Source organism: Pleurodeles waltl, chromosome 2_1, assembly GCF_031143425.1.
Source record: "Pleurodeles waltl isolate 20211129_DDA chromosome 2_1, aPleWal1.hap1.20221129, whole genome shotgun sequence".
Taxonomy (NCBI): Eukaryota; Metazoa; Chordata; class Amphibia; order Caudata; family Salamandridae; genus Pleurodeles; species Pleurodeles waltl.
Window position 1 is genome coordinate 829,933,654 of NC_090438.1, and position 17,093 is coordinate 829,950,746.

General features: G+C 47.3%; 1 long non-coding RNA gene across 1 annotated transcript in view; it reads left to right on the forward strand.

Moving 5' to 3' along the window:
• LOC138269135 (uncharacterized) overlaps window positions 1–17,093 on the forward strand; it is a 188,610-nt gene that overhangs the window by 456 nt on the left and 171,061 nt on the right. The window lies entirely within an intron of this gene.

Below are 17,093 nucleotides of genomic sequence, written 5' to 3' on the forward strand. Positions count from 1 at the left end.
TTTTTTTTTTCCTTCCACACAGGGTTTCTCCTTTTTCCTTTAGTACTTTCTCTTTAATCCTTCTTCCCCACCCCTTAAATAAATAAAGAGTAAAGAAGAGAAAATAGAGTCCACTTACCTTTTCTTTTTCGGTTCTAATTTTGTTCCTGTGGCCCTGACGGCGATGGAGGAAATCCACGAAAATCAATACCTAGAGAAAATTATACACGGAGGATATCAAGGACAAAATATAGAGAGACGAGCAGAAAAAAAGATAAGAAAGAAGGACTGTAATAAAAAAGCGAAACAGACTAAAACCACTTACATTTGCATACCCGACTTTCATAAATGAAGAGCTCCACTTGTAAAGTTTTAAATTGAGTGTCATAGTAAGTAGTACTATGTGTGGCAGTAATATATGTACCACAAAATGCTGTTGGTGAAGCAAGTCCTATAGCTTGTTACTCAGTGTAGAATGCTGCAATTAAATTAACAGTGTAAGGGCATTTCAACTCAGTATGCCGAAGGGATACCTAAGGGTCTATCCTGCTATATAAAATATGAAAGGAATGCAATGGTAGTACCAGTATTTTGATGCTAGATTGTGATATGTTCTTCTGTAGCATTCTGTATAATCTAATTGGCAGATAATTTCAGTATTGTATGCCCTGTGCCCTTGAATTAGCACAGCTTCCTCTTTATAGGGTGGTTCGATCAAATTACAGTCATCTTGTTTCAAGTGTTTAAGAGCCTGGAATAGTGATTTGTTAATGTTTGGCAAGTATCAATTTCTTTCAAAATAGATTTCTTGGATGTGGTAACCTCTGCAAAGAAACATCGTATAGGTGGTGCAAATGTGTATTTGCTCAATAGCTCCGTAGCCTCCATCTTGATTTTTTATTTCTGATTTTGAGCATACACTTTTCACTAAATTTTGTATTAATAACTGTTGTGCAGATATCTCTGTCTTCAGGTTAGACAAGTTGGCAGGCGAGGTCAGCATTAATGACAGCTCTTTAAACAATGCTTCTTTCTGGTGCTGGGTTAGTTTTTTTAATTGCTGAACTGTGCACTTGGTTCTTTCCAGCTGCCAGTGTCACATCTGTCTCTAATTTGTCATCTCTCCTGACCTGTATGCTCACCAGGATCTTCTTTTCTTCTCCTGCATCTTGGTTCTGAAAAAGTAGATGTTTATTGGATGCCCTGGTACTATCTTAAGTCACATGTAATTTCATGTTTTTCATTGTATTTTTTTATTGAGATAAGGGCATTATTATCTGCTAAAAGGTTATAAATATCTTTCTTCAATTATTTAACATTTAGGAGGTGTGTAAGAATTTTAAATCCTTTGATCTAGTTTTTGCTTTACTGAAGAAGATATTTAATTTCAGGTACGGTGCTACTATTTGGCTATGCAATGCATCCATAACCCGGTGTTTTAGGCTTGTGGGTATTATAATGCCTAACATTTGTGGTCCGTGTGTACAGTGGGAATCACCGTGGCCAAAAGCCATGCCATTTTCCATGAGTCTGCACGTCATGTCTGAATGCTAATCGATGAATGTCTTTGTGTGCAGAAGTACTGGGTTATGGCCATGTTTACTGCTTCCCAACTTAGGATTCCCTATTGATAAACCACTTTTAAAAATTAAAAAAAACCTTCTACCCAATAGTGACTCTCAGGCAAGTGTCGACCCACTTGCCAAGGCTAAGTAGTGAGCTATGCAGGCTTTAAGGTCAGGGCAATGTGCACACAGTCTGTGCATGCAGAACACCAATGTAAAAACGCATGGCCAAAGGCCAATCTTTAACTTAGAGCATGGGTACTCACAAACATTATTCCAGGGGCCAAAAGGTATTGTCTGTGATGTGACCGAGGGCCGCATGGATGCCAGCAGGGTGGCTGTACATAGGATGCACTGATATAATATAATAATAATGTGATGTACTAAGGTGACACAGTTCTACACGTTAATGAAATACTCTCTGGAATTTTACTTACCTTATTACATTTTTGCTGCAGGATGCCTTTAGAAAAACATTTATTTTTAAAGTTAGCTGGTTCATTAGTTGCTTCCTTTTTTAACTTCAATTAACCTTTAAATAAAGGCTGGTCTTTTTAGTTAACTTCCTTCTCAGTGTAAGTGCTGAGATAAGAAAGCAGCAGCCCAGTGCTCCTGACCAGGGGGCCGCATGTAAAGGTCACGAGGGCCGCATGCGGCCCCCGGGCCGTACTTTGAGTATCACTGACCTAGAGCATGCTGGGACCTGTCAAAGATTATGCCCAGTGTGCTCTATAAGTGGGGCCAAACACTACTCCATGTGCTCAAAGACAAATCGTAATGGCTAAAAGCTACAGCCTGCATCCACCAGCCACAGGAGGACATGATTTAAGAGCATGGACAAAGGCCATACTCTAGACCCAGGACATGCCCAGAGGTATGATATACTGCTCATGACCATAAACATTAATAATGATACACTGAGAATAAAGGATGCAGCAGTGACAGTCATGCCCATTATAAACCCTTATTGACAGTTGTTACAGTTGGATGTTGCAGCATAATTTTCAATTTTCAGATGTCCTTGCAGTTAATAGTTATTGAAACAAGCAGCTATGGAAAGAGAAATTGTTCATGGTTTCAGTAGTCATCAATGATGAGAATGGTGCGTCAATAGACATTAATTGCTTTTGAGATCTACATTACCACTTTCGGTATACTCATCTTTTTTATGATAGAGACCTATGGTGATATATGGGCAAACTAACGTTTGCTTGATTGTCATGGTTTCTGAGTCTCATGTAAATAAGCTGACAAAAGCAAACTTTCCACTTTTTGATCCTCTTTAAATAAACACCCAAGCTGATATGTGGCTACAAAGAGAGATATCCTTGCAAGTTCCGTCCTGAAAGAAGGAGAGGCGATTTAATAGAATGATTTTTTGGTGTCCTTCCCAAGGGTTGTACAGCACAAAAATGACCACTAATATGTTACATAATAAAGATATCATTTTCATAGAATTGACTACATAAATATTGAGTTGTTAAGCATCCTATGCAATTCTATTGACCACATCAAACAAAATATTTTTCACAAAATCGGAAATAACTTACTATCAACTGCAAACATATAGAAAGAAAAATGTTGACTTTTATGCAGATTAATAAAAAAATACTGACAACCAAAGTTCTGCGAACAAAAATATCACACAATCATATTAATATGTAACTAAAAATCTGAATTAATAATTCTAGATTTTATGTGAAAATAACAACAGTAAAAATAAACCTTCATGATGTATTGCTATCATAAACTGTGTTTACCAAATAAGAAATATCCACCCAAAAAGTCACAAATAAAACTTAAAACAAGGCAAATTCAAAATGCAACAGTTAACGCATAGAAAAGCGGTTCAAATTACAGAGTTCATAAATGAAATTGACACCAAACAAGCAATGCTTTTGTGAACCTACAAGCTGAGAGAGAAGACTGTCATTGTGCCTCACAGAACAAACAACCACCACTGTAAAAAGCAATACTGCTACATTTCATTATTTAGCAATAAATGAAATATAAGGTATGCTATTTATGCAAGACCTTAATGAGGTCCTAATAAGCTCATCAGCGCCAAGTAAAAACAGTGCTAAAGAATGAGCCCCCATAGTACGTCCTCAAATGATAAGTAAACCACAAGCAAACAAGCAATAGCAAAACAAAGAAGAGTAGAGCGGCAGACAACAACTGCAGCAAAAGCACATGCAGTCATTAAAACCCCACAATCGCACCCACACTAAAAAAGAGTTCCTATAATAAGATAATCTAAGTAAGGAAATATAGAAATATAGATGAGTAACAGTGAATTACAGGACTTTTTTTTCACCAATGGGGTCTGGATGACATCAAATAGACAACAAAAGCAAAATTCCAGTTGACTATGATGTCACTCAGACCCCATGGTGAATGTTATCCCTGTAATTCATTGTTTACCCATTTATGATTTTATGCTATACATGGCCCCAAGATCAGCTTCCCCTGCTACACATCAACAGAAGAGTAATGGAGAAGCCATATAATGGGTCTCGCCTTATGTCTTCGGGCTTGTGCTGTCGAGTCTCGTGCTTGTTGTCGTACCAGCAGGCATCAGACTCAACAGATTATGCAATGAGAATGTGGAGAGTACGACAAGACAGTTGGCGGGAGCCCGGCGAGTAAGACCTGTTATCTGTATCGTCCTCACTTTTCAATAAACGTACTTGGAAGAACGAAGACTTTGTACCATACATGATATGGATTCTCCCCGATCCAAAATGTAAAACAAAGATGGCCCCCTGCTACTCACCCCACCACTCTCTCTGCCTTCCCTTCCCTCACCTCCAGAAGCTGTGCTCTATGCTTTCCATCACTGCACTGACAGGCTCTGAGAGGCCTGTGAGAGCAGCCTGGAAATCCTTTATGACATAGCAACAGTGGGTAACAGGTTTTGTTATGTCAGGTTGCCATAATCATCTGCTCCTGCTTTCAACTGCTACGCAGTGGCAGAGGAGTAATAGGGGAGCCATACATAACATGGCCTCTATGATGTATCCCCGTCCCAAAGATTAAAAAAATATACCTGCCATCCTTGACCAACCAACACCACCTTACATGCCTTTCTACCCCCTCCTTAAGCTGTGCTTTCTGCTTTTAGTGAAAAGAGAACAGCGGAGCTGTGCTGACATGCTCTCAGGGCGGCCTGTCAGCCTGGCCTAGAAGGTTCTTTAATAAATCAGAACAGTGGGTAACTAGTTTTGTTATCAGCTGTTGCTATGCCATAGTAGTGGGTTATGAGATTCAGAAACTGAAATAAACAATAGAGGATCTCATGTTATCCGTACATACAAGATAATCATTATTATTGCCACAGAAAATAATCTCCTCACCCAGGTACAATCAAACATTTGGTTATACATAGCACATTTAAGATATACCTTCTATTTTAAAAAGATATACAGAGTACATGGTCATTACCCAAATAGCAAAATTTGATTAAATATCGGATTATTCCCCAACAGGCAAAGAACTAGATATTAATTTTTATCCATAAATTACGAAACCATACAATCAGAAACAATATTTCAAAACATCCAAATTCAAGGATATTTTTTTCATTTTAACAAGGCAATCTGGCACCTTGCCCAAAAATCTACCCTTAGAATAAAATATGCAACAATCAATTGACATTTTAAATGATAAAACAGTGGTTGCTTCTGTCCATCTCCCAGAGGTGACTAAACATTGTGGGAGCTATTTACAAATATACATTTATAAATGAGAAAATCTCCAAGAGTAACTTTAATCTTACACTTTTAATTCACTTTACTATTTGTGGTAATTCAACATTTACAAATATAAAGTTACTCAAAAGTGTACACTTACATGTCCCCAGCCCCTGAATCAGGGGGTGGAGTCAGTAAACGTCATAAATGACCAAAAGGTTACTATTAGTAATGATTTCATGGCCATTTGTAAATGTTCCACATGCTTGAAGTAGACCTTTACACTCACAACAAATATCTACCAATGTAAAGTATAGGGAAATTTATCATTAGTATATCTATTATTTTCCATGTGAGAGTGCTGCAGTACCAGTGGTTGACCATGTGGGGTTCTGGACATACTTCAGCTGCAGTACATTTACTACTGTTGTATTTTTAAAACCATAGGGCCCGATTCACAAAGGTCAAGTTGGACCAAAAGTCTGAGTTTAGATCTGAATTCCAACTTTACCCCTGATGTCTAAGTTTAGACCTGAGTTTAAGTTTAGACCAAAAGTCTAACTTAGACCAAAGGTCCAACTTTGATATTCTCAAAGGTACGTTACTACTAATACATTTACTAGTAGTAAAGTTGCTAGAAGTAACTTACCTTTGTGAATACCAAAAAGTAGTAAAGTCATACTTTTAGTCTAAGGTAGGCTTTTGGTCTAAACTTAGACTTCAGGTGTAAAGTTAGCTTTTAGATGTAAAGTTATACTTTATGAGTAAACCTAGACTTCTAGTCTAAACTTAGACTTTTGGTCGAACATTACCTTTTTGAAACAGGCCCTTATATTTTGAGTTTCCACATATAGATAGGCATTGTTACAGAGTGATGAATGTTATGTGGCACACAGTACAGTATGCAGTAATTGATATTGGTGCAGCTTTCAGAGTTACATACATCATCAGAAAGGTCTAGAATCAATATTTCTTGCATAACACAATCAATCATGGGTCACAAGCATGTCCAATTAAGGTATCAGATGCTTAAGCCAAGAGGGTGTGCAGCTTTTGCTATGCAGATGCGTTTGCAGTGGTTCCAATGTATTTCTGTGACAAGATGTGGGTGGCAATTAGGTGCTATTTAACTCAGCATTTTTGCTGAAACCTGCAAGGTCTCTCAACTACTTTGTATTTGTCAGGCCTCAAGCATCTCTCCAATGCCTCGCTTATCTGAGCTTTCCCAGCATTACGACCAGACTGACAAACTTACGAAGGGGTTTGGAAATTTCCTTGGTATACCCCATTATAACCATGAGTAGGGCTTGGGGTTGATTTTGTTTTTAGCTCATCCAGCAGTTCCTGTCAGTAACACTACATCAGAGGCATGTCTGTGCCATGTGAAGAAAGTCAGCATTCATCATCTTACAGCTCCAAAATCGTGAATCTGTGCCATTATATGAAACATCAGCTGCTTGCCAACAGTAGCACAACCATTCCATGTGTGCAATGTCAAACAGGTTCTGCTCCCACTTATTTTTCGAAGTGACACCTGCCAAGTATCTACAAAGCAGTTGTAAATTTGTGTAATTAGTTTGCAGGGGCTAGAGCTTGCTACAATCATTGTCAACAGCTGCCACTTGGGTGGTTCATCCAGGAAGGACGGATATTCCCCTGTCGATGAGGACTGGAGGCATTGATAGGTTAATATATTAAAGGAGTTTGGAGAGGCACTGTTAAGGTATTCAGTAATTGTTAAAAATGCTTTTTTTTTTTTAAATTGTCCTATCGAAAATTGGTCTTGGGCTCAAAGTTGTATGAGGAGGCCCATCTCACTGGTGTATATATACTACTATTTTGGGCTGCAGCTTACGGCCGTGCAGAAGACTGCCAACACACCGCCGCCGCCGCGGAATTCCACCACAGCTATTATGACCCACTGCACAGAATCCACCAAAATTCAGACACCCACACAAGTCTGCCACACCAAAGATCAGTGATAAACTGGTGAAAACAAAACCTCCACCATCATGCCAACAGAAATACGCCCACACTATCACGACACACGAATCCCGCGCTCAAAATACACTCACATTTACAGAACACAACCACATTGGACAATTCAAAATACACACACCTGATACACATACACACACCACTCCCACACACCCATTACAATATATAATACACACCCACATCACCCACAAACCCCTACGACCACAATTACCGAGAGATGGCCAGAGAGAGACACCACAAACAACTACCAAGCATCCACAGGCACACAATACCATCACCCACAGAACTTCCACGCACCTTACACAACACACCACTAAATATCACCCCACTTATCACTATACACACCACCCCAACACATGACCCACACTACCCCATGGCACGGCAAAGACACCCCAGGTTCTCGGAGGAGGAGCTCAGGGTCATGCTGGAGGAAATCATCCGGGTAGAGCCACAGCTCTTCGGATCACAGGTGCAGCACACCTCCATAGCTAGGAAGATGGAGCTATGGCGAAGAATAGTAGACAGGGTTAACGCAGTGGGACAGCACCCAAGAAATAGGGATGACATCAGGAAGAGGTGGAATGACCTACGGGGGAAGATGCGTTCCGTGGTCTCAAGACACCACCTTGCGGTTCAGCGGACTGGCAGCGGACCCCCACCTCCTCCCCCACAACTAACAACATGGGAGGAGCAGGTATTGGCGAATCTGCATCCTGAGGGCCTCGCAGGAGTAGATGGAGGAATGGACTCTGGTAAGTCAAAGCTTTACTATTACATCCCCCACCCTACCTGCATGCCATCACATACCCCCACCCTCACCCCCATCACTCCTACTCCTCACAAATGTCCCACTATCACAACCCACCCATCCCAACATCAAGCCCTGCATGCAACAACAAAGCATGGACACCCATCACCAAAGCATGGCCACTGCACATACCCATACACCCCCCTAAACCACCATCACACAAGGTCCCTCACAGGAATGCAAGCACTGGGGTACACGGACACCCACCTATTGCACACCATGGCACACACAGATGTAATAAACATCCTTTTATACCCCTACAGGACCCCTACCCAACGTCACCGGACAGGAGGGTCCACACATATCCACACCACCAAGAGAAGAGGCCCACAGTGATGACAGCAGCTCTGTCCAACTGGATCTAGATGACCAGTCCGGCCCATCGGGGACCTCGGGACAGTCGGTTCCCCTCACACAGTCACAGGCCACTACAGACCTTCCCCCCTCTGGAAACACCAGCACAGCACCCACCCAGCGGGCCCATACCTCTGTTCCCAGGACACGTCAATCAGCAGTGTGTCCACCACTACAGGGAACCCAGGATAACCCACCACCCCAACAACAGCAGGGACCTGGGGGCAGTGGTAGTGGGCACACGGTCCAGGGGACGGAGGCCCAGGAACACAGGGGAACTGGGAGGGCTGCTGTGCGACAGGGGGCGGACAGGACAAGGGAACCCACTCTCCACTAGGCCCACTCCTCCATCATGGGAGCCTACCACCACTCCCAGGAGACGATGGCAACGGTACTGGCCAAGTTTCAGGAGACCCAGCGCCTGCAGGAGGAACAGTATTTGGGCTTCAGGGAGGAACTCAGAGCCATCAAGTCCACCCTGGGCACCATTGTAGGGGTGCTGAAGGAAGTACTCAACACCAGGAGGGACACTGTGGCACAACAAGGGGCCCCTGACACTAGCATGGATGATGAACTGCCCACCACCTCCGCCGGCACTAGTGGACAGGAGGCACCGCCACAGGACCACCACACCAGCACCCCACCCCCTGCAGAGGGAGAACCACCTCACAAACGGTCCCTGAGATCCAGGACAAAGACAGAGAATGATGCCAAGACCCCCGCCAAGAAATGAGACCACCCTGAATGTCAGCTTACTCTCCCAATTTGTCACCCTGTCCATCCTCAAACTGCCCCGGCTATTCTTCCCATGCCCATTTGGGCAATGCACTTGTGAGACTAATAGACTGGACTTTGCCATGGACATTCCTCCACCATCACCCCTCACCATTTTACAACCCCCTCCAATATTGAGCACTTAAATAGAAACCCTTGAAGCACAAAACAATCTGGAGTCAGTCTGTGATTTCGAAATAGTGTATTAGCAATTACAGTGGCAAAATGCTCTTTCAATTGTAATGTCAACATACCTATGTCACACAGCTCTAGTCCATGAGGAAACAAAGCAGATGTCACACTGTGGGACACACATCTGTGAAATCGTAAGGGAAAGTGACAACTCAGTGACCATACACTGGGTGAAAACGACAGACAGTAGAGAGGTAGTAGTGTTAAAGTACATGTAGTAGGCAGGTTTGCATTCTTACCTGTGTCTCACTGGAAATATTGCAGGATCACCGAGTTCCTGTTGTCCATGTCCTCTTCTTCTGCTTCCTCGTCTTCACTGTCCACAGGCTCCACAGCTGCAACAACACCGCCATCTGGACCATCCTCCTGCAGAAAAGGCATCTGTCATTGCAAAGCTAAGTTGTGAAGCATACAGCAGGCCACGATGATCTGGCCCACCTTCTTTGGTGAGTAGAATAGGGATCCACCTGTCATATGGAGGCACCTGAACCTGGCCTTCAGGAGGCCGAAGGTCCGCTCTTTTATCCGTCGAGTTCATTGTAGTGTTCCTCTGCCCTTGTCCTGGGATTCCTCACTGGGGTCAGTAGCCATGACAGGTTGGGGTAACCAGTGTCACCTGCAAATGGCGAGGGACAACTGTTAGACACACAATAACCTGTAGGGATATCCCCAGACCCAGACAACCATTCCCACTGACTTGCTTCCAGGTGCTAACCTATTAGCCACACACGGTACCTCTGGAGTTGACCCATCACATAAGGGATGCTGCTATTCCGCAGGATGTAGGCGTCATGCACTGAGCCAGGGAACTTGGCATTAACATGGGATATGTACTGGTCTGCCAAAAACACCATCTGCACATTCATGGAATGATAACTCTTCCGGTTTCTGTACACCTGTTCACTCCTGCGGGGGGTACCAAAGCCACATGGGTCCCATCAATGGCACCTATGATGTTGGGGATATCTCCAGGGCATAGAAGTCTCCTTTCACTGTAGGCAAATCCTCCACCTGAGGGAAAACGATGTAGCTCCGCATGTGTTTCAGCAGGGCAGCCAACACTCTGGACAACACGTTGAAAAACATATGCTGGGACATCCCTGATGCTATGGCCACTGTGACCCACTTGCAAGGAAATGGAGTACTGACAGCACGGCACTTGAGGGGGGATTCCTGTGGGATGGCGGATAGCTGACATCAGGTCTGACTCCAGCTGGGCACACAGTTCCTGGATTGTGGCCCGGTCAAGCCTGTCGGTGATGATCACATGTCTTTCCTCCATTGTCGACAGGTCCACCATTAGTCTGTACACCGGAGGATGCTGCCATCTCCTCACATGTCGAAGCGGACAGTGCCTATGAAGGACAACAGCGAGTACAGAGTCAAACAACTCAGAGGTATGTACCCACAGCTTACCCAGAACACGAATCATAATCTGAAAATTGGCCTCTATGTGTGTTGAGGCTAGGCCTAGGTATGTGTAATGCAGTTAAAAATTAAGCCACGTGGGCCCCTGAAATGGCGGCTGCCTGACCTGTAAAGTGGGACAATGGGATGTGAGGTAACTGCGCTGGCGTTGTACACCGTCGTGGTAGGGGTCGAAGACCGCAGCGCAATGCTGCATTGGTTAACATTGGACCCTATGGGGTCCCAGGAGCCAATGACGATGTACGCCGGCGATGACGGTACGCACCGCCGCGGACGTGAACGCCATTTTCTATCTGTTCAATCACTCAATACCTGTTCTTCGACAGGAGAGGATCTACACTGCAAGTGCTGCTGTGACCTCGGTCTGGAAGAGACAATGGCTTATGAATCTGGGGAAAGGGCCCCTGTCTTCACATCGGAGGAGTTGGAGAAACTCGTGGATGGGGTCCTCCCCCAGTACACGCTACTCTAGGGTCCTCCAGACAAACAGGTAAATACACTGGGAGCATGCTCTATGGGCTATGTCTGTGTGGAGTGGGGTGGATGAAAGATTGGGGGGGGGGAGATTTAGGCTTGCATGAAACGACAGTGAGTGCATGTGCATCATGGCAAGGATAAGGATGGGGGCCAATGACTGAGACGGTGCATTTGGTAATAACTTTTCTTTTCCCCCTGTACAATTCATGTAGGTTAGCGCCCACCAGAAAAAAATATGTTTGGCGTGCCATCGCCAAGGACGTCCGGACCCTGGGGGTCTACCACAGATGGAGCACCCACTGCCGTAAGAGATGGGAGGACATTCGCCGCTGGAGCAAGATGACGGCGGAGGCCCAGCTGGGGATGGCCTCCCAATGTGGGAGGGGTGGCCGTTGCACCATGACCCCCCTGATGTTCAGGATCCTGGCGGTGGCGTACCTGGAGTTGGATGGGCGCTTGGGGGCATCACAGCAGCCACAAGGGGGTGAGTATACTCTCATTCTGCTGATTTTGCGCGCAGTGGAGGTGTCTGGGTGGGGGAGGTGGGCTGTGGGTTTCCCTAGGCCAGGGCGAGTTTAGTAGGCAAGGTCCCCTTGTTCTGGCAGACCCTGTGGCACCCCACCCCACCTGTGTACAGTGCCAAGTACACCTAGTCAGGCTCCTGTGTCATCCATGTGTTGCAGATGTCGTCCATAGCCTTGTAGGCCATGTCCCAGGGATTGAACATTGGAACCCAAGTGCACGGCGTAGTGCAGGGGGCTTCTCTGTCTGTTGTGTCCGCCAACGGTAGCAGTAATGCATGCACTCAACATGTCTTTCTTCTGTCGTCCCCCCCCTTTTTGTGGTCTCCCTGTTCTTGTGTGCATTAGCATCATCAGGCTGAGGAGCAGTGGCACCGGAGCAGCAGGGAGCTGCATCCCACATGGCCGTGGAGGGCGAGAAAATGGACTCGGAGTTCACCAGTGGGACGGAGGGCGAGGGGAGCTCCACGGCGGGGACAGGAGCTGAGACCAGTGACACGGACTCGTCCTCTGATGGGAGCTCCCTTGTGGTGGTGGCAACATCTGTGCCCCGCATCTACAGGTACAGCCGCCACCCCCCCTACCAGCACTGCCCTCCCAGCAGCCCCTCAGCCTTTGCCCCGTGCCTGCTCACCCAGGAGGGTGGGCATCACCTTTGCCCCAGGCACCTCAGCCCCTGCCCCAGTCACCCCTGCTGCCCTCAGTGAGGAGGCCATTGACCTCCTCAGGTCCCTCACTGTTGGGCAGTCTACCATTTTGAATGCCATCCAGGGTGTAGAAAGGCAGTTGCAACAAACAGATGCATTCCTGGAGGGCATTCATTCTAGTCAGGCGGCTCTTCAGCGAGCTTTTCAGACTCTGGCCTCAGCACTGATGGCAGCCATTGTCCCTGTGTCTAGCCTCCCCCTCCAACTTCCTCCACCCAGACCCAATCTCATACCAAGCACACCTTCAGACCAGCATGCACACATGTCAACACACAAGGGAAGCTCAGGCAAACATAAGCACCACACATCCCACAGGCACTCACGCAAGCATCACACACATGCTGACACACCAACATCCACTGCCTCCACTGTGTCCCCCTCCTCCTCGTCTCCCTCCTCCCTCCCAGTCTCGTCTACACTCACACATACATGCACTACATCTACAGCCAGTACTGCCATCACCAGCACACACACCACCACACCCCGCTCACGTGCAGTCACCAACCCCACTGCCATTCACACGTCCCCTGTGTCCTCTCCCAGTGTGTCTGTGATGCCACCTCCCAAGATATACAAACGCAGGCACATACCCACCCAACAGCCATCCACCTCACGACAGCCTCCAGCGCATGCACCTTCACCCAAAGTCACCAAACGAACACCTCCTTCAGCCACAACCTCTTCCTCCACTCCCAAACCCCCTCCAGCTACCCGTCCCAGTGTTTCCCAAAAACTTTTCCTGTCCAACCTTGACCTCTTTCCCACACCTCCCCCACCCCGTCCGTCTCCTAGGGCCCGACTCTTTAGGTCCCAACCTAGCACCTCAGCCACAACATCTCTGGGACCAGTGGTGCCTGTAGTCACCGGAATCTGGAATGCACCGGCCACCAGGGCAGCCAGTGTGGCACGGAGTCACTGCAGGGACAGTCCCCCACCTGTGAAGCATCAAAAGTTGGCCAGTGCCCAGCGGGAGAGGGGGAAGACTCCAGCCACCAAAGCCGCTCCCAGGGGTACAGGTGGGAGTGTGGAGTCAGCTGCGACACCTTCGAAGGTGGGGAAGGGCCACAAGAAAGTCAGCAGGTCCGGGAAGAGCAGCACAGCGGAGAAGACTGTCATCATCCCCGCTGCCCAGGAGGCCACCGCCATCATCCCCGCTGCCCAGCAGGCCACTGCAAGCACCTGCCCTGCTGCCCAAGAGGCCACCGCCACCAGCCCCGCTGCCCAGGAGGCCACCACCATCATCCCGCTGCCCAGGAGGCCACCGCCAGGACCTGCCCTGCTGCCCAAGAGGCCATCGCCACCAGCCCCGCTGGGCCAGACAGGACCGCCAGCACCAGCCCCGCTGGGCCAGACAGGACCACCAGCACCAGCCCCACTGGTCCAGACAGCACCGCCAGCACCAGCCCCGCTGGGCCAGAGAGGACCGCCAGCACCAGCCCCGCTGGGCCAGAGAGGAACGCCAGCACCAGCCCCGCTGGGCCAGACAGGACCGCCAGCACCAGCCCCGCTGGGCCAGACAGGACCGCCAGCACCAGCCCCGCTGGGCCAGACACGACCGCCAGCACCAGCCCCGCTGGGCCAGACAGGAACGCCAGCACCAGCCCCACTGGGCCAGAGAGGACCGCCAGCACCAGCCCCGCTGGGCCAGAGAGGACCGCCAGCACCAGCCCCGCTGGGCCATGAAGGACCGCCAGCACCAGCCCCGCTGGGCTATGAAGGACCGCCAGCAGCTGAGTCACTGCAAAGGACCCCGCCGCAACAAGCACCGCTGAACAGGTCACTGCTGCAACAAGCACCGCTGAACAAGTCACCGCCGCCACAAGCACTGCTGAACAGGTCACTGCCGCCACAAGCACCGCTGAACAGGGCACCGCCGCCACAAGCACCGTAGAACAGGGCACCGCCGCCACATGCACCGCTGGCCCATGAGCGCCAAGGGCACTGACGCTACGGAGTCCGTCACGAGCAGGATGAAGCACTCTGGGCACCAAGCCCCCTCCAGAACCAGTGGAGAGATACATCCACTACCTCAGTCCTTGGCAGGATGAAGCACTCTGGGCACCAAGCCCCCTCCGAAACCAGTGGAGACTGTCATCCACTTGAAAGACTGTGGCTTTGCACTCCCCAGGATTGAACCGTGGGCAACCCACCCACTGTAGAGACTTGAGTGACTGTGGCTTTGCACTCCCCAGGATAAAGCAGTGGGCAAACCACCCACTGTAGAGACTTGAGAGACTGTGGCTTTGAACTACCAGGGATTGAACAGTGGGCAAACCACCCACTGTAGAGACTTGAGAGACTGGCTTTGCACTCCCCAGGATTGAACAATGGGCAACCCACCCACTGTAGAGACTTGAGAGACTGTGGCTTTGCACTCCCCAGGATACAGCAGTGGGCAAACCACCCACTGTAGAGACTTGAGAGACTGTGGCTTTGCACTCCCCAGGACTGAACAGTGGGCAAACCACCCACTGTAGAGACTTGAGAGACTGTGGCTTTGCACTCCCCAGGATTGAACAGTGGGCAACCCACCCACTGTAGAGACTTGAGAGACTGTGACTTTGCACTTCCCAGGATAAAGCAGTGGGCAAACCACCCACTGTAGAGACTTGAGAGACTATGGCTTTGCACTCCCCAGGATTGAACAGTGGGCATGTGGCCCCCTCGTGGATTTGGCGTTGTGCACTCAACCGGCTGAGGTTCCCCCCCTTTCCCTCCCCCTGAGGTGCCTGTTTTATTGCTATCTGATGCCCCTGCAGTGTTCTCTCCTTCTTGGTCGATGATCTTGTGTGGGCCTCGCCCATACCATGTGGGCCCAGTGTTCCACGGACTTCAATGGAGCACTACCTGGACTACTATTCTTGGTGTATATTTTGTTTATAGTGTATATATGTATATTTTTGCGTACTGCATTTTAATATATTACAATGGTTACACTGATTTTCTTTGGTCTTTGCATTCTTCCGGGGGGCTGTAACTATAATGTATCATGATGTATTAGTGTGTGTGTTGTCGTGGGTGGGGATGGGGGTGTTGCATGTGTGTGTCCCTGTTTTTTCCCTCCCCTCTCCCCTGTGTCGTAGGTGCAGTACTCACCGTGGTCTTCGCCGCCGGCGTTCGTGCTCCTGGTAGAGGAGCAAGAAGATAAGGGCTGGCAGGATCTGCAGCTCTGGTTCCATGGCATCCTGGTTCCTCATAAGGTGTGTAGAGGTGAGCGTTTTCCCTTCGAAGTCCTGTTTCCGCCGTGTTTTTGTCCGTGGTGAATCCGCCCTGGGAAATGTGGCGGATTGGTAGGTTGTGATACTGTGGGCGGTACTTTGTCCTCCGCCTGTCTGTTGGCGGTGACCGCCAAGCTGTTTGTTTGTACCGCCGTGGTGGTCGGAGTGTTAAAGTGGCTGTCATTGTTAGCGGTTTCCGCCACGGTCATAATTCCAATTTTTTTACTGCCGGCCTTACTGCCGCTTTAACACCGTCCGCCAGGGTTGTAATGACCCCCTTACTCTTTTGTGGGAAGGTGCATTTCCCCAATAAACCTCTCCCTGACCCCTTTTGACCTCTCCTTAGTCCACCTTACACTGCTCCCATTTAATTACAAATATTCTCCACAGCCACTCTCAACTGTTCCATCCACAACTACCACAAAAACATATACGTAGGACTGCAGAGATCACCAAAATAGTGGTGGAGAGCTCTGCACATAAAACTCCACATTTAAACCTCTGCATATAGGTTAGTGAATAGCATTTTGCAGTATGCTAGTGGTAATTTTTTGAGTACTAAGAAAAATGCAGTTTGTTCATAGGCCCCTATGATTTGGTTATAGATTTTCTCTACTTTAAAAAACATTGAAATGTTTGCTTAGTTCTAATCCATAAATTCAGGAGTCAAGATATCATCCTATACTTTCTGACCAATTATTAAATACTTTATAGATACTTCATTTCGATAGATTCATGTGAATCTGATATAAAATAAAAATAATTTATGTAAAACTAAATAAAATACACTTACACAAACATTTAAGGGATGTAATTGTAAATAAATCATGTCAATTAACATTTACACTCAAATCATGTGAACACTGAGGAAAGGGCAGATGCTTGAGTAATCAGATTTACTATTCTAACTGAACCCCCCTTTAACATTAACTTCTTCATCTCCTAATATTCAGCCTTCCCCTTCTCAGTCGCAGGCAGGTCTTGGAGCGATTTTGCCCACTATTTCATCTTGCTCACTTCACTCCTTTGCCCCAGTTGACCTTTCTGGATTTGTTTTCGCACTTAAGTCTATCAAATTAAGCTTTCCTATGGACCCGCTCTCTTCTGCCTACTTCAGTAAACTGTGCCTCCAATGTTTTAAAATTGTAATCAATCTTTTAAATTCCTCATTATTCTATAAGGAATTGTTGCCACTATCTGGAAACATGTAATGATAGTTCCTCTCTTGAAGAAACCCAACCTGGATTCTCTTAACTGGGCGACCTATCATCCATTTCGCTTCTTCCTTTATTTTCCAAACTTTTAGAAAAGCATGTAAATCAACAATTGTCTGCTTTTGCAGAAGCCAACAGTCTTTGCCACCCCTCTCAATTGGGGTTC